This window comes from Pan troglodytes, chromosome X (assembly GCF_028858775.2).
Source record: "Pan troglodytes isolate AG18354 chromosome X, NHGRI_mPanTro3-v2.0_pri, whole genome shotgun sequence".
NCBI lineage: Eukaryota > Metazoa > Chordata > Mammalia > Primates > Hominidae > Pan > Pan troglodytes.
Window position 1 is genome coordinate 53409635 of NC_072421.2, and position 19070 is coordinate 53428704.

The following is a 19070-nucleotide window of genomic DNA, read 5'->3' on the forward strand; positions in this document are numbered from 1 at the left end:
CCTAGCCCTGTAGGCAATATGGATGGGAAGCATGTGGCAGGTGTGTTTGGTCCAGGGTGGGGTGGGGCTGGGCTGCCATTTGGGCAACAGCGATGCCACAGGCAGGAGGACACACATACATGCAGAAAAAAGAGGGCGCAGGGAAGGGGAAATGTGACCTGGGCACATGCATGTTGGATTTGAGGAGCTCAAAGGCCAAGGCAGTCAGAAGCCAAGGCAGTCAAATCAATGCTACTCTGGGAGGCCCTGTCTTGGCAGTTAGCAGAGAGGGGCTTCTCTGGACTGTGACTCCTAGACTGCCACTTCCTCAGGAAATATCCAGGTCTGCGAGGCCCGAGTCCTCTGGGTTTTGTTCCCAAGTCACCACCAGAATTGCTGTGTGAAGCTGAGTCTGTTCTGAACCACTCTGGGTCCAGGTTCCTCATATGAACAACACAAAAAGGCATGTGTGTGTTGGTGGGGAGGTGGACGAAACATTTCCAAAGGTCCCCTCCTGGTTTGTTATGCTTCAGTTCCATGGCCCTAAGTCCTTTTTAGAAAAGTCTAGACCTGTCTCTGACTTGCTGTGTGGCCTTGAGCCAGCTGCTGGACCTCTCTGGCCCTATTTTCATATCTGAAATATCAGGAGATTGGGGAGGAGAGTCTCCAATGTCCAATGATTCTCCCTAGAGGACGCTCACCCTCATCTCCAGCTGAAAGCTTCAGACAAATCAGAGGAAAGTGAGGCGCTGGTCACAGACCACCCCCCTTCCAAATCTTCCATCTTCTCCCACTGCCCTCCCCTCCGCACTGTCAGGAGCTTGCAGCACTGGCTTGCTTGCCAAACTTGTTGCCATGACAACGGGTTACAAATAACTCAGATGCAGACGAAGATTTTAACCCAAGAGCTGCTGGGCCAAGGGCTTCTTGCTCCCTCCTCAGACCAGACTGAGGGAACAATCTGATAGATTCTCACAAGATGGTCAAGGTTTCTCAGTGTCACAAGAAGAAGTCCTGGCATTCCAGGCCCTCCAAAACCCTGATTCAAATCTTTCCAATCACATTTGCCACTTGCTTCCATTAAAAAGCGATCACTCCAAAAAAATTAGCCAGGCGTGGTGGCACACGCCTGTAGTCCCAGCTACTCGGGAGGCTGAGGCAGGAGAATCGCTTGAACCCGGGAGGCAGAGGTTGCAGGGAACTGAGAAAAAGCCACTGCACTCCACCTGAGTGACAGAGTGAGACTCCGTCTCAAAAAAAGAAAAAAAAAAAGTGATCACTCATATTTTTTTGACACCTACTGTATACCAAGCCCTGTGTTGGATGCTTTACATACAGTATCTAAGGAAATCTTCCCAGCACTCTATCAGGTAGACATGACTATTCTACCTGGGACTATATTTTATCTGGAACATTATTTTATAGAGAAGAAAATTGAGGCCCATGGATATGAATTGAGCAAGGAGGTCCAAAGACTCAGAATTCGGACGGGCGCGGTGGGTTATGCCTGTAATCCCAGCACTTTGGGAGGCCGAGGCAGGTGGATCATCTGAGGTCAGGAGTTCGAGACCAGCCTGGCCAACATGGTGAAACCCCGTCTCTACTAAAAATACAAAAAAAATTAGTTGGGCGCAGTGGCGGTTGCCTGTAATCCCAGCTACTTGGGAGGCTGAGGCAGGAGAATCGCTTGAACCTGGGAGGCGGAGGTTGCAGTGAGCCGAAATCACACCATTGCACTCTAGCCTGGGCGACAAGAGCAAAACTCCATCTCAAAAAAAAAAAAAAAGGAGTCAGAATTCAAACCCAAACCCATCAGATTCCCAAACCCAGGCTTTTTCTATTGCCAATGGTTCACGAATGTTGGTCTACAGACTTGGTGTATCCAGAAAATCTGGAGCAGTTAAAATTCAGATAGTACTGCCATTCAAGAAGGTGGAATGCATTTGTTTCCTCTAATTCCTAAGACTCCACAAAATAAAAAGATCAAGGGTATAAACTCACAACTCCAAAGAAAACTGGAGGAGCTCCCATCAATGGGAGAGAGATTTCAACAACTTTCTGGCAAGCAGAAAGGGGGCGGGAGGGGTGGTAACTGAGAAAGCAGTGCAGGGGAAGGAATGAGCAGAGTCCACATGTGGGAAGGGATCCACCGGGAGAGAGCTCATCTACCCTGCCAAATCCTGGAGAGGTGCAGTAAAGGTATCCTGATGTGGGAGCAAGACATAAAGCCTCAAACATAATTGAAAGTGTGTGTTGGAACGGTTAATCTCCCCCAACTCAATCTTGGAACAGTTAATTTCCCCCTTATCTCCCCCAACTCAATCTTGGAACAGTTAATTTCCCCCTTATCTCCCCCAACTCAATCTTGGAACAGTTAATTTCCCCCTTATCTCCCCCATGCTCATGGGTAGAAATCACAGCAGCCAACAAGTCTCTACACTCCAGCAAAATATCAGCGGGTTCTCCAAAGGAACCAAACAGTCCCAAAGCAAAGGCCTCTATTTTCAGTACTTAGGGGTCCTCCAGCAGATTGTACAGGTCCTTACTCAGTCACTTTAATGGGACTTGACAAACACCTGCCCTTACACAGGGCTCCAAATCAATCAACTTTTTATTTATTTTTAAAATAGAGACCAGGTTTCTCCGTGTTGCCCAGGCTGGTCTCAAACTCCTGGGCTCAAATGATTCTCCCACCTTGGCCTCCCAAAGTGCAATGATTACAGGTGTGAGCCACCATGTCCGGCTCAACTTTTTATTGTGTTCTTCTTAAATCAATGAGCCAGGCTGGGCACAGTGGCTCACGCCTGTAATCCCAGCACTTTGAGAGACCGAGGCAGGCAAATCACCTGAGGTCAGGAGTTTGAAAGCAGCCTGGCCAGCATTGTGAAACCATGCCTCTACTAAAAATACAAAAATTAGCCAGGCATGGTGGCAGGCACCTGTAATCCCAGCTACCTGGGGGAGGCTAGGGCATGAGAATCGCTTGAACCCAGGAGGTGGAGGTTGCAGTGAGCCAAGATTGCGCCACTGCATTCCAGCCTGGGGGATAGAGCGAAACTCTGTCTTAAAAAAAAAAAAATCGGCTGGGCGCGGTGGCTCACGCCTGTAATCCCAGCACTTTGGGAGGCCGAGGCGGGCGGATCACGAGGTCAGGAGATCGAGACCATCCTGGCTAATACGGTGAAACCTCGTCTCTACTAAAAAATACAAAAAATTAGCCGGGCGTGCTGGCGGGTGCCTGTAGTCCCAGCTACTCCGGAGGCTGAGGCAGGAGAATGGTGTGAACCCGGCAGGCGGAGCTTGCAGTGAGCCGAGATCCACGCCACTGCACTCTAGACTGGGTGACAGAGCAAGACTCCGTCTCAAAAAAAAAAAAAAAAAAAAAAAATCAATGGACTGATAGGTTTGAACATTTGTGAAGAAATATGCTAATAGATTTATGAACGAACGGATGAAACAAATGGGAAAAACTAAGATTAGGCACATTTCCAGTGTGGAAAAAGTCCAAGCAATTATTAAAATCAGGAATATAAAAAAATGAAAAAAAAAGGTAATTATAGTATACTTCTTGGCTCTGTAGTGACTACTGATTTACTAGGAGTTTGGATATAAACATATTGGAAGAATGAAGGGAGGGAAAGTAGGGTGTGTGTGTGGAAGAGCTAGAAAAGAGGTAAATCCTGTTCTACCATAAGATCTCAAGAGATAATGTCTCAAATTGCTAAGTTAAGAAATAATGGTGGCCAGGCACGGTGGCTCATGCCCGTAATCCCAGCACTTTGGGAGGCTGAGGTGGGTGGATCACTTGAGGTCAGGAGTTCAAGACCAGCTTGGCCAACATGGTGAAACCCTGTGTCTACTAAAAATACAAAAATTAGCTGGGTGTGGTGGCAGGCGCCTGTAATACCAGCTGCTCAGGAGGCTGAGGCAGGAGAAATGCTTGAACCTGGGAGGTGGAGGTTTTAGTGAGCCGAGATCGTGCCATTGCACTCCAGCCTGGGCATTGCAGCGAGACTCTGTCTCGAAAGAAAGAAAGAAAGAATGATGTAAGCATATGACAAGGAACCATGGCGGTCCATCAAATAAAAATCATTTCAGCTACAAGTAACAAAAAACTCAACTGATAGTGGCTTAAACACATATGGCTTTATTTATTTTTTTAAGTTAACAGGAACTGTGGCATGGGTTCAGCTGCTCAATGATGCCATCAAGAAATTGGGCTCTTTCTGACTTTCTTCCTTCACATGTTGTCTTCTTCCTCGTGCTCATCCCCACATGGTCACAAGATGGCTGTCACAGCTCCAGACGGCTTGACTATATTCAAAGCAGAAAGAAAGAAGTGGACAACATCAGCTATTTGTGCCTCTGCTCAGAAAAGCAAATACTTTTTCAGAAGGCCCGCAGCAAACATCTCACTGGCCAAAGCGAGGTCACGTAGTCATCCTTAGCTGCAAGGGAGGCTAAGAAAGTATCTGGTTCTTCAGCCTCTGAGTGGGAGGTGGCAAGGAACAAAGGATTTGGAAGTAGTTGCCTCTAGGGAGCAGGACTTGCAGTGGGAAGGAGTAGGACAGGATATTGCTGGATTTTATTAGGCATCTCTTAGCACTGTTTTATTTTTTTAAGTATGTATATATATTCCTTTGATAAAAAATAAAAATTAGGCCATGTGTGGTCGCTCACACCTGTAATCCCAGCACTTTGGGAGGCCGAAGCGAGCGGATCACCTGAGGTCAGGAGTTCGAGACCAGCCTGGCCAACATGGTGAAACCCTGTCTCTATTAAAAATACAAAACTTAGCCAGGCATGGTGACACACATCTGTAATCCCAGCTACTCCAAAGACTGAGGCAGGAGAATTGCTTGAACCCAGGAGGCCGAGGTTGCAGTGAGCCAAGATTGCGCCACTGCACTCTAGCCTGAGCAACAGAGCAAGACTCTGTCTCAAAAATAAATAAATAAAATTAAATTTAAATTAAAAAATAAAGTGTTATGGTTTCTATGAAAAAAGAAATCTTAAAAATAAAAGCTGGTAATAGTTTTCTCTCTCCAGAGCAAAGGATAGCAATTCATCTTGGAAGCAAACTTACCAGAATACGCTCTTTACTTAGACTGAGGTATCTCAGGTATCCACCTACTGATCTTAGAGAAAATTGTGCTATCACTATTAACCTGAATGTGGCTGGTGGAAACCAGGACAGCTCTGTACAGCAGTTAACACGGGTTGACTGTGGTTAGACAGTCCTGGTGCAATTTCCTGTCTGTCATTTATTAGCTCTGTGACCCTGGGCAAATGACACCCGGGAGCTTCATTTTCCTTGTTTATGAAATGAAAGTAACTCAAGTGCCTGCCACAGAGTAAGCACTCAGCAAATATCCACTATGATTAAAATGTTAAATGTTCTGTGTACTGATATAATCTGGGTGTCCTTTACAGTACTATGCTTCCACTGAGTTAATTTTTTATCCTAAACATGAATTGGGACTAGATTCATGTTTAGTCCCAATTCATGTTGGGACTAAAATGCCCAAGTGAAAATTGTTTGTTTTTGAGAGGTATGTGTGCATATTTTTTCTCAGGTCTTTGCTCACAGAAGATACCCCACTGGGACCACATCAGGAGACATGCAGGTTTGAATTGCTATGGACTCCTGTTGGAGGAAGCACTGTAAAAAGGAATGAGGCTGGATTGTTGGCCCTACTACATACATGGTTATTTAACTTTAAAACAACCTACTCTGTGACATGTGCTGCTGAGTACTGTGATGGTCTCTTATGGGCTACGGAGCCCAGATCACCACTGTGAGGCAGGTGTGTTAGAATCCCAGAAAGAAAATTGATATGGGGAGTGTTACATGGGAGCAGGAAATGCAGTTGGCCTGGGAGTGAAGAATGTGAAAATGGCCTCCTCTCTTTGATGCCATGGTGAGAGCTGGAGATCTGGATTGCAGGCAGGGAGCACATGGCGAGAACCATAGGGTGGTGGAAGACAATCTTGCCCACACATGGTATGAAACTGGGAGGTTATGGAGAGGGACAGCCAGTAGGCAGCCTCCCTCAGAAAGGCATAAGTGACCTTCTCCCAGAGAGGTTCTATCTGGTATCCTTTGAAATGTTTCCTGTCTGGCCTGATAATTATCTTCTGTTATCTGTAAGACGCCAGTAAAGTTCTATTAAGTACACATACACAGACGATACTTCATCCATAAAAAAAAGAAGAAAAGGATGCAATGAAAAGGCATCTTTGGAGAATAAGAATGCTGAGAAATGAAAAATGACTGCCAAAATAAAGGTGTCCAGTAGAAGATAAAGTCAAAACAAGGTCCCATAATATAGAATTAAAAAAAGAAAAGACATGGAAAATACATACGTGAGAAGATAATCATCCAGGAAATCCAATATCCAACTAACAGGAGTTCTAGAAAGAACGGAGAAAGTAAGCAAAGAAATAAAACAGCAACTTCTCAGAGCAGGGGGACACAAGTCTTCAGACTGAAAGGGCCCACCCACCAGGTGCCCAGCAAAGTAGACGAGGGAAAACCCCACTGCTGGGCACATGATTGTGACATTTCAAAACACTAAGTATGAAGAAAAAAAATTAAGCTTCCAGATGTAGAGAAAACAGGTTGCCAGCAAAGGAATGAGAATAATATTAGCATGTGACTTTTAATCAGTGACACTACAGGCTAAAGCAGTATCTTCAAAATTCAGAGGAAAAATTGTTTCTAACATAGAATTCTAAAGTCAAACTATCATTGAAATATGAAGGTAAAACAATGACTACATATTCAGATATGTAAAGACCCTAAAACTTACCTTTCTTAAGAAGTTACTCGAGGATGTTCTCCAACAAAATGTACGATGTGGCCAGGTGCAGTGTCTCACGCCTGTAATCCCAGCAATTTGGGAGGCTGAGGCAGGCGGATCAGGAGGTCCAGAGATGGAGACCATCCTGGACAACATGGTGAAACCCCATCTCTACTAAAAATACAAAAATTAGCCAGGCGTGGTGACGTGCACCTGTAGTCCCAGCTACTCAGGAGGCTGAAGCAGGAGAATCGCTTGAACCCAGGAGGCAGAGGTTGCAGTGAGCTGAGATCGCACCACTGTACTCCAGCCTGGGTGAAAGACCAAGACTCTGTCTCAAAATGGTGCGATCTCAGCTCACTGCAACCTCCGCCTCCTGGGTTCAAGTAATTCTCCTGCCTGAGCCTCCCGAGTAGCTGGGATTATAGGCATGTGCCACCATGCCCAGCTAATTTTTTGTATTTTTAGTACAGACAGGGTTTCTCTATGTTGGTCAGGCTGGTCTCGAACTCCCAACCTCAGGCGATCTGCCTGCCTGGGCCTCCCAAAGTGCTGGGATTACAGGTGTGAGCCACTGCACCCAGCCTAGAAAAGAGATTTATTATGAAGTTATCAGGTAGCTCACAGAAGTCTAGAGAATCAGGCTGAGAACATGGAGTGCGAGCGAGGAAGGCAGGCATCAGGAACCACGGCTAAGGGTCCACCATAAAAACAGCCTGGTTAGAACGCTGCTGTTGGCACTGCTCCCTGCACTGCTCCTACCAGTGGACCTTATCCTACTGGCACATGCCACTGCAAGGGAGCTCCAACCATCCTCACATCTGTTGTTTTGGTTTATTTGTTGTGGACTTCAGAGTTTAGTTAATCATAATCTGCAATTTATGGCACATTATGACCAGTTCACTGAAGGCTGCTCTTTTACTTTAGTTCTTCTTTTACTTTATCTTCTTCTTCTTCCCCATCAGTCCCTATCCTTACTCCCATTCTCCTGCCTAACTCAGTGAGCCTCTCCAGTGTAATTAACGTATGTATACTTTCAATCCGTCTTCCATATGTTTATTTATATGCATATCCATGAAAATACATAGCGTTGTTTTACATTTCTGTAAATGGAATTGTACTATAAATACTATTCTGTTTCTTACTTTTTTCTCTCAATGCTGGGGATTTTAGAGACCTATCCATGTGGCTATATGTAAATCTAGTTTATTACTTTTGTTTTGTAGTTTTCCATCCTATGAATATACAGTTTGTTTATCCTGTCCTATAGTGATGAACACCTGATTGCTTCTGATTCCTCACTACCACAAACAGTGCTGCAATGAACAACCTCAACTATATTTTCTTAGGACCTGTATGAGAATTTCTCTGGAATATATGCCCAGAAGCGGGATTACTGGGTTGTAGGGTATTCACATACTTAATTTCATGGGTGCTGCCAAACTCTCTCTGGAATACCTGTACCAGTTTACATTCCAACTCATGGTTGTCCTTTTCCTCACATCCTGATTCATCAGCACTTGATAATATCTGACTTTCTACATGTTAACATTCCTGTAGTGACTTCTCATTATTATTTTAATTTCATTTCTCTAATTATTGGCAGAGTTGAAAAAGCTCTTAATATATTCAAGTTTCCCCTTGTGTAAACTCAAGTTTCCCCTTCTACAAATTACTCTTCATATCCTATGCCCATTTTCCTATTGGGTTTACTATCTTCCTTATATATTCTCCTAATCTATCATCCTTTTGTTAATTTTGTATAGTCCTGCCTTCTTTTTGTTGCTGGTTCCAGATTCAAGGCCATGAACAGAGTATTCAGCCCTTGTTGCCTGGTGGGCTGGGAAAGAAAATATCTGACCACCATCAGTTTCCATAGTGGGAAATAGGGCCATGCCTCCCAATTTGGCAGGGATTCCCCCAAAAAACAGCATGGGAAATTAGATGCTAGAGAACAGTAGAGTTCGCTCCTTTGGTCGTCCAACATCCACATATAGCCTTCCTCCTGTACTTATGCTTTTAAAAAAAGCTTCCACCTAATACAGTGCAAATATACCTCATATAACCAAACATGCACCCATCCCCTTTCCAGAGTGAGAAAACCAAAAACATAAATTAGAATGCTTTCAGGAGCAAGCAATACAAAACCCAACTCAAACTGTCTTGAATAGTAAATGCAATTCATTGGCTCACTTAACTGAAGAGTTCACAGGCAGGGAGATTTCAGGCATGGCATGATCCGGAATATGGTTCCATTTCTGTGATTCTCTTGGCTCTGCCTCCTCCATTTTTCAGCTCCATCCTCAGGTAGGCCTTCCACATGTTCACAAGATGGCTAACAGCAGGAACCAGGCTACATGCTTCTTTGTTCTTATCCAAGGGAAGATAGGTCATCTCCTCCCTCAAAAGCTGAATAAAAGTCCTAAGCCTCATTGTGATTGGGTCATCCCTGAACCAGTCATCACTGTGGCTAGGAGGGTGAAATTACTCAGATCAGTTTATACCAATAAAGGCCTACACCTAGAGCTGGTGGTGGGGTCAATCCCACTCACATTGCATAGTTGTTATACAGCGGGAGAGGAGTGGAATGGATGCTGCAGAACAAATACAATGTCCACTACAAGGGAGTAAACTAAGAAAGAGGAAGATATGGGGTCCAAGAAAGATTGGGTCCAACCCAGAATAATGAAGGGACGTCCCAGGATGACAGCTGCACCGCAGGCCTACAGAGCAATCCGTCCAAATTGGAACAGGAAGACGGAGGACTCCAGGAACAAGGTATCTGGGGAAAAAGGGGATTCAAATGCTTTTATACTTTCCTTGAGACTTTGGAATAACTTAAGAAGGTGATAAAGTCAGACAATGCAAGGAAAAAAAGAAAGACAATTAGAAACTCTAAGGAAAAAAAGCTGTATAAGAAAAGCAATGTAATCCTAATATACTAATTGGATCTTTCTGGAACAATATTTACATAATCATAATAATGTAAACACTTTATTGCCCTTAAACTTTTAGAATGATCTACTGGCAAAGTATGGATGACTTAATTATGGTTATAGAACAAAGTGTAAATATTAACCTTGTTAATATAAAAGTAAAAGTGCAGTTGACAAGTTAAAAGAGAGAAAAGGGAGAGTAAGTCTATTAGTTAAAGGTAGAAAGATAAGGAATAGAGGATATATAATTAGTGACATGGCTATATTGGAGGCATGGGAAAGGCATTCAGGTGGTATAAATAGCAGGAAGTTAATAGAGAATGACTAAAATTGATCAATAAAAGTTGATAAATAGAAAAATCTGTATATTGGCTGAGCGTGGTAGCTCACGCCTGTAATCCCAGCACTTTGGGAGGGCAAGGCGGGCAGATCACCAGAGGTCAGGAGTTCAAGACCAGCCTGGCCAACATGGCGAAACCCCATCTCTACTAAAAATACAAAAATTAGCTGGGCGTGGTGGTGCATGCCTGTAATCCCAGCTACTCGGGAGGCTGAGGCAGGAGAATCGCTTGAACCCAGGAGGCAGAAGTTGTAGTGAGCCAAGATCGCACCACTGCACTCCAGCCTGGGCAACAGAGCAAGACTCCGTTTCAAAAAAAAAAAAGAAACAAAAAAAAAAAAAAAAAAGAAAGAAAAAGAAAAATCTGTATATTATTTAGAGATATGAAGATAATTACTGGAAAAAAAAAAACCCAAACAGTTAAAAGTAGACTAGTAGATTTCCAGGTCAAGATGATAAACTTACCATGTGTTTTTCTCCACTTCCTCCTGAGACCCTGCTAAAATCATTGTAAAGGGATTAAAAAGGGTATAAATCCACAATGATGAAGAGAGTGGGAACAGGTCCATCAGCAAAAGAGAGATTTCAACAAATTTCTGGAAGATAGAAGTCAATGGAGGAATGGTGACTGATGGAGCATGGTGGAGGAAGCCACAGCCTGGAGTATGCTTCAGAGGAAGAAGTTGCTCTTTCTCTGCAGAAGCCTGGAGTGTCTTGGTCTTGACAATGCCAGGTATGATAAAGGATGGGAGTCAAATGTGGGGCTGAAAATTGGGAGTTTAATGGGAAGGCTGCATATCAAACCATGAATCCCCCTCCCCCTCCCTTGTGCACAATTCACAGCAGCCAGGTATCTACCCATTAGGCAAAAACCAGAGGGTTCTTCGCTAAGGCAATTGAACAACCTCAAAGAAAAGACGTTAGCATTCTGGCATTCAGGGACTCTGCAGCATAGCAAGTTAGCTCTCTAGTCATCCTAAAGGAAGGCCACCAGTTGCCTAGCCCTGCCCCCATATACAAAGCTTCTGATCAGATTTTTATTGCTACATTCTTAAATATCAGCAAACAACTATGGATCACTAAGCATTTGAGAAAAGACTGCAACTTGAAAGAGACCAAAATAAGTAAACAAGGGAAAAAATAATCCAAATGAAATAGATATTTCAAAGAACAGAAAGAAATATAAAAATATCTCTATTATTTTCAGATTCAAGGTGATAGTACATCCATAAAACAAGAACAGAATGCAATAAGAAAGGAAAAGAGAACAAGAGTGAATACTAAGAAATTTAAAATGTGATTGCCACATGAAAAGACATGCAATAGAAGGGTTGAAAGATAAAGTTAAGTCTTCTCTCAGAAAGTAAACAAAAACAAAAGGAAGAGAGGGACAAAGCTAGGGAGGGAGGGAGGGAAAGAGGAAGGGAGCGAGAGATGGAAAATAGGAGAGTGGATAAAAAATTACAAAAGATAAATTCAGGAGATCTAACATCTAACATTAAGGATTTCCAGAAAGAGAGAATAAAGGAAATGGAATAAAGGAATAGATCAAAGACATAATATGTGAGAATTTCCCAGAGTTAAAAGACTTCAAAATGAAGGGATGTAACAAATGACCAGCACAATGAATGACAAAAGATCTGAAACCTAAACACATAATTTTTAAGTTTCAGAATACCAAGAATACAATTCTTAAAAAATAACAGGAGGCCAGGCACAGTGGCTCAAGCCTGTAATCCCAGCACTTTGGGGGGCTGAGGCGGGCAGATCACCTCAGTTCAGGAGTTCGAGACCAGCCTGGCCAGCATGGTGAAACCCCGTCTCTACTAAAAAATACAAAAATTAGCTGGGTGTGGTGGCAGGTGCCTGTAATCCCAGCTACTTGGGAGGCTGAGGCAGGAGAATCGCTTGAACTCAGGAGGTGGAGGTTGCAGTGAGCCGAGATCGCGCCATTGCACTCCAGCCTGGGGAACAAGAGCGAGACTTTGTCTCAAAAAAACAAACAAACAAAAAAAACAAAAACAAAAATCAGGAGGAGGGATGGATGGAGTAGAAGTACTTTTCCCTATGCTTCCCACCAAATACAGCTAAAATTGAACTTGGACATTATATATAAACATAAAATTCTGAAAGGTGGATAGAAGGCGACAAACTGGGTAGGGAACTTGGTAGCAGAGAAGTGACATACTGGTGAGTTCCCTGAGTTTGTTTTTTGTCTCATATATCCCAGACTTAGGGCTGGAGAAGCCAACAATTAGATAATAACTGCTCTAACACCACAGAAGAAAGCTGTAGTCCCACTCCCATCCACCAGCAAAGGCCAAGAGGGAAGCTTAGACTTCCACACTTGCTAGCTGTAAGTGGTTGCCCCTCTCCCTTTCTGCTGGGGTGGTGTCAGAGAAGGTTGCACGGGCAGCTGGAACTCCCACTCCTACCTAGCAGTAACTAGGAAACCCTCCTGGTGAGGTATCAATAGAGAGTGAGTGGGGAATCTGGACTTCTACTCCCACCTGGCAGTAATGAGGCAATGTGCCCTCTCCCTTGCCAGAGTGGTGTCTGAGGACGCAAGCTAAAACTGAGTATTTAAATAAGATCCAGCGTCTCACAACACAATACCAAAAATACCCAGTTTCAATCAAAAATCACTCATCAAACCAAGAACTTGGAAAATCTCAACTTGAATGAGAAAAGATGCTCAATAAACACCAACATTGAGATGACAGAAATGTTAAAATTATCTGACAAGAGCTTTTAAGAAACTATCATAAAAATGCCTCAACAATTTGCTTAAACATGCTTAAAACAAGTAGAAACTGTCAGCAAAAAAATAGACGATATAAAGAACCAAATCAGAATTTTAGAACTGAAAAATACAAAAAAATAAAAACCTCAACAGATAGGCTAACAGCAAAATGGAGAGGGCAGAGGAAAAAAATCAACAATCTTGAAGATAGAACAATAGGAATTACTCAATCTAGAAAACAAACTGGGGGTTGGGGGGCGGGAATGAACAGAGCCTCAGGGACCTGTGAGGCTATTATAAAAGATCTAACATTTGTGTCACTGAGGTCCCAAAAAGAAGAGAAAAAGTGATGGGGAAAGTCAATTATAAAACAATGAGACTCAGACTGCTATCACGCATCTTATCATCAAAACTGAATGCTAGAAGAAAGTGAAACAATGCCTTCAAAGTTCTGTGGGAAAATGACATTGCTCTTCAAACTTTATAGCCAAGTGTGAGGATGGAATAAAAATATTTTCACCATCCTGGCTAACACGGTGAAACCCCGTCTCTACTAAAAATACAAAAAATTAGCCACGTGTGGTGGTACGCACCTGTAGTCCCAGCTACTCAGGAGGCTGAGGCAGGAGAATCGCTTGAACCCGGGAGTTGGAGATTGCAGTGAGCCGAGATCGCACCACTGCACTCCAGCCTGGGCGACAGAGCGAGACTCTGTCTCAAACAAACAAAAAATATTTTCAGACATGCAAAGACTCAGGAAGTCTACTTCCTATACAACCTTTCTGAGAAACTTACTTGATGATGTGCTCCATCAAAACAATGGAACAAGCAAACAAACAAAACAAAAACCTTGGGAACCAGCAAACAGTGGATATAACCATAGAAAGCAGTGACAAGAAGCCACAAGATGACAGCTATGCATCAGACCTTAGAAAGCAACTAGTGAAGATTTGAAAAGGAGATTGAGGGCTCTGGGAAGGTCTCCCAAGGGGCAAAAAGTAGACTTGATGGAATTCCTAATGGAGATTTTGAAAAAAAAAAAAAAAAAAAAAGGAATATATGATAAAGAGGAAAAACAGAATTAGAAACTTCAGAAAAAATAGAAAGCTGCTACAAGGAAAAAGTATTAAAAAGTACATTGCTTTGCTCCGCAATGAAGAATACATAGTCATATTAACAGCTGTTTATTGCTTTTCAACTTTTAGAACCCAACTATAGACAAACATAAAAAAACTCAATTATGATTACAGAACAGAATTTAACATTATGTTTTGACAATATAAAAGACCAGATGACAGAAGTTGGGAGGTTAATGGTGCGGAAGGGGGCTATAGGAAAGGGTATTCTCTCATCTAACAAAGTTCTAGTTTAGAAATATTGTCTGTAGTTCATGGAACAGGAAATAAAGGCATTACTCAATAACCCACAGAAAAACTAAACTATACTAGAAGCAGGACGGAGTTGAACTTGCTGTAAATGATCTAAATCCTCATTTCTCATAGCAGGACATCAACGGGTAATGTCTGAAAGTAATGATTTTTTAAATGTCCACATATTATGTAGGTATGGAGATAAAAATCAGAATAAATAACTAAAAGTGGTGGCAAAAAGTGAGAGTGGGGGTGGGGATGTGTGGGGCAGTAGACTTTTGCTTTTCACGAGTCCGTCTGTAGTGATTTGACTTTACTGATTTGAGTTTTCTAAATAAGGTACATGGATTACTTCTATTTTAAAATGAGAAAAAAATTTTTAAAAAGGACACTCCTGCCCACAACCCTCCTCCCCCCAAATTCCCTTATCCCTCCAGACCTACTGTAGCAGAATATAATAAAGTTTGGGAAACCCTGCAGTCTCTCTTCCTGCTTCTCCCTTAGGTGAAGCCTCTTTGCTTTAGTCAAAATGGAATATTTGTTAGCCCAAACAGGGCATATTTATTCCCACCTTCTTGTTTTTATGTCCCCCAGGCCTGGAAAGCCTTTCCTCCTTATCTCCACCAGTTGGAATCCTCCCTTTTAAAAAGGCTCACCTCAAATTCCACCTCCTCCAAAAGTCTTCCTTGTCCCCTGGTAGAACTCTCTCTCCCCTTGGGGGTTCCTATGAGTCTTCATTTATGCCTCTGATTATGACAATTAAATGTACTTTTTTTTTTTTTTTTTGAGATGGAGCCTTGCTCTGTCGCCCAGGCTGGAGTGCAGTGGTGTGATCTTGGCTCACGGCAACCTCCGCCCCCTGGGCTCAAGCAAGTCTCCTGCCTCAGCCTCCCTAATAACTGGGATTACAGGCATGCGGTACCATGCCTGGCTAATTTTTGTATTTTTAGTAGAGACAGAGTTTCGCCATGTTGGCCAGGCTGGTCTCGAACTCCTGACCTCAGGTGATCCACCCGCCCTGGCCTCCCAAAGTGCTGGGATTATAGGGTGAGCCACTGTGCCTGGCAAATGTACTTTTTTCAAGTACTGTTTTTTTTTTTTTTTTTGAGATGGAGTCTTACTCTGTTGTCCAGGCTGGAGTGCTGGGTTCAAGCAATTCTCCCACCTCAGCCTCCCGAGTAGCTAGGATTACAGGCGCACGCCACCACACCCGGCTAATTTTTGTTTGTTTTTTTGAGACGAAGTCTCACTCTTGTCCCCCAGGCTGGAGTGCAATGGCGCAATCTTGGTTCTCTGCAACCTCTGCCTCTCGGGTTCAAGCGGTTCTCCTGCCTCAGCCTCCCAAGTAGCTGGGATTACAGGCGCCTTCCACCACACCCAGCTAATTTTTGTATTTTTAGTAGAGATGGGGTTTCACCATGCTGGCCACGCTGGTCTCAAACTCCAGACGTCAGGTGATCCACCCACCTCGGCCTCCCAAAGTGCTGGGATTACAGGCGTGAGCCACCGCGCCTGGCCTAATTTTTGTATTTTTAGTAGAGATGGGGTTTCGGTACGTTGGCCAGACTGGTCTCAAACTCCTGACCTCAGGTGAACCTCCCGCCTTGGCCTCCCAAAATGTTGGGATTACAGGCGTGGGCCACCGCACCCAGCCTGAAGTACATTCTTTAGGTCAGTGTTTCATGCCCCCAACCTTCTTTCACCCCAGCTACCAGAGTGGTCCTCCTAAATACCAATCTGGCCCGGTTAGTCCCTTGCTTCAAACCTTTCTACAGCTTCCCATTGCTCAGAGTCAAAGCTAAGCTTGACTGCTTGGATTCCACCACTTCTCCCACTGCATGGGTAATGCCCCATTCCCCCTGAAATCCATGCACTTTCACCCTCTTGATTTAACTGTGCTTAGGCAGCTCCTCTGCTTGGAATGTTTTTTCCTCCCTTTCCAAGTGGTAAGCACTCATTCCTCTTTCAAGACTCAGTTCAAGTGTACCATCCTCTATAAAGGCTTTCCCACCCCAGGGAGAACCATCTAATACTTCCTATATGCTCACTTTGCCTCACCTAGATGTCCATTATATCATCTTCCACACTTAGTGTGCTTAACCACTTACTTATCTGAGTTCCCAATTAAGCCAAGAATTCCTGGAGGGCATGTATATCTAATTCCCAGAACCTAGCACAAGGCCTGACACATGACAGGAATTTAACATATGCCTGCTGAACAAATGGATGGAAAAATGATGCATGAGTGAATACAGGAAAGAGCAAATGAACTGGTAAATGCTTACATTAATGCATTAATGAATAAGTGAGTGAAGTTGTGAGTTAGTGCATATATAAGGTAATGAATAAATGAGTGGATGAATGAATGATAAAAATAAGTCAAGTAAGTGAATGAAAGGTGCCCATGCCAGTGAGGCAGGAAAGGATGAGTGAATTCCCACCTCTGTGTCTTGCTTCAACCCCACCAGGAAGACTTCCTGCCCTGCTTTCCTGTCATCTAAACTGCACACCAGTGTTAACCTTTTAGATTCCAAGGAACAAAGACACACACAGGTTAGTGATGGGGATTTATTAAAGCATTCACAGGGAAATAAGGAAGACAAGAACAGCTACACAGGCAGCCTCATGGAAGAACAGAAACTTGAAAATGGTTCATGATCCAAAGCAGCTCTAGAGCCTGGCTTATCTTGTCACCCCCTCAGCTGCAGGCATCTGTTGCTCCCTTCTCTAGTGCTTCCCAAATTGGTGACTCAACTCCTTTCTGGCTGTATTTATACTCCTCCTACTGCTACTGACTAACTTCTTTCTGCCCCCCTCAATGCTAGCCCATGGCTTTTTCTGCCTCATGGGTCCTGCAGCTTCATGGCTCCCGGCGCTTCAGTTCCTATTAATCCATGGCTTTTCTGCATTGTAGCTCCTGCTGCCTCTTCCATTCCTGTTGCCATGTTGCCACATGGTTCTGGCTGCCTTGTGGTTCTTGCAGTCTCATCGCTTCTACTGTCTCATGATCTTATCTATTCAAGCCTTCTGCTGCTTTGTGGATCTCATAGTCAGTTTTGTCTCACGGTTTCTGTTCCTCGTGGCTCCTATTGCTTCATGGCTTCTAGCCCATTGCTGCCTTGCTGCTTCATGGCTTCTGCCACCCTGTGGCTCCGTGATCTCATTATACAAATGTCTCATGACCTCTGCTTACTTATGGTTTCTGCAGCTTTCTCTTTGCTTTTGCTGTTTAGTTTCTGGCCACCCCTCATCCACCACCACTAATGCCTCATTAAATTCTAATTAACGTTCACTTCTTCTGAATAGCTCACATTCTGCCTCCCTGAAAGATCTGGTTGTTTCATACATTTGCCATTTGATACATGCCACCCCTGTAAGGTGAAGTCCTTACGCCAGTCCAGCTAACAGGCCACTGGCCAGCCTAGAAATTGGTTGCCCTTGAACCAGACACTATCCACATCTAGCTATCTGTGGCCAGGATTGTGAGGTCACATGGTACAGAGCATGGCAACTTATGCTAAAGAAACCCCTTAGAAGGGACTGCAAGCATGGCAGGTTTGCTAAGGGTTTCCAGAAGGGGGCAGTGTAATTGGCAACCATCTTGTTTGACCTGTCCAATACATCGACCTTCAAGGTTCAACCTAAGTCCCACCTTCTCCCTGACCACCTCTGCCTGTCCTGATCTACAATGGGATAGATCAAGATCAAGACTCCAGAGATGACATAGAAAGGAAACCTAGGTTCCATTTCTGGCTCCAACACTTCCTAGCAGTGGGACCTTAGGAAGTTAATTCCCCTCTGAGGACCTCAGAAGGGGTTTGGGCAGTCTTCCCTTACAAGTCTGACATTCTGGGTATCTCACTATAAGTTATTGTATAAGAGATGTGACTCTTACCTGGGAAAGCCCTCAAAAACATCTCTTGAGGTAGGAAAGAGGGAGTCAGAGTCCTGGCTTGGAAGAGCCTTACTGCACACTGGAGGTGCTTAGCCAAGATTTATTGAACTGGATGAATGAATCAATGGCTTGTGGAGGGGTGGGGAGTGGGGGGGCAGTGAGAGACCACACAGCACACAGAATGTCTAACTAACTTGAGGAATTCCAGTTGCTGAAGAGGATGTAAGCAGATTGTTTCAGAGATGGATAAGGAAAGAGATGACTGGGACAGGGTAGGGATCATGGCTATTCATGGGTACTCATTCTATCCTCTCAGTCACCCTCCACATCCAATAATCAGTCATTAAGTTATCATCTTCCCTTAACAGTTCACACCTTAACACCTCCAATCTATTCCTACTGGCCTTTGCCCTAGTGCAGGCCTCCTGGTCTTTTTCCAGTCTCCTAGCTAATCTTGTCGTCTCCATTCGCTCTCTCACAAATGGATTCACTCATGCATTCATTCATTCAAAAACTTTACTGGGTGCCTGTTTTGTGTCAGGCAATGTGCTGTTTTGCAGGGGCTATACTGGTAAGCAAAATATTCCCAGGCCCACCCTTGTGGTGCCTAAAGCTTATTCAGAGACAAAATAAGCAAATATAGTAGTGTAAGAAGCTGATTAACAGGGAAACTACAGGCACGGGCACATACAGCATGAACATCTAACCTCATCTGTTTTCCATGCTGGTTGGCTAGCCAGCCAGAAACAGGTTAAGTTCACATCTGATCTGGAGTCCCCCTATTAAAAACCATTTCATGGCTCCTTCACTGCCTTCAAGCCATGGTTTCCAAATCTGGCTGTACCCTAGTCATGTGGTAACCTTTATAAGCATTCAAGATTCCAAATCCTCACCCCAGACTTAATGAATGTTTTAGGGGCCGGGGCCCAGAATGCCGTACCTGTTTGTGGTATACAGCCAGTTTGGGAACCACACTGTCCTACAAAACAAATCTGAATTCTGTA

General features: G+C 43.8%; 1 long non-coding RNA gene across 1 annotated transcript; it reads right to left on the minus strand.

Annotated features, from left to right (window-relative positions):
- Positions 1-4103: 4103 nt before the first annotated feature.
- On the minus strand, positions 4104-6882 carry LOC134809287 (uncharacterized). Its single transcript, XR_010154672.1, has 3 exons — positions 6792-6882; positions 6346-6393; positions 4104-4293 (listed from the first exon to the last, which is right to left on the minus strand). It is a non-coding gene; the product is annotated as an uncharacterized LOC134809287 (long non-coding RNA).
- Between the last annotated feature and the right edge of the window lie 12188 nt (positions 6883-19070).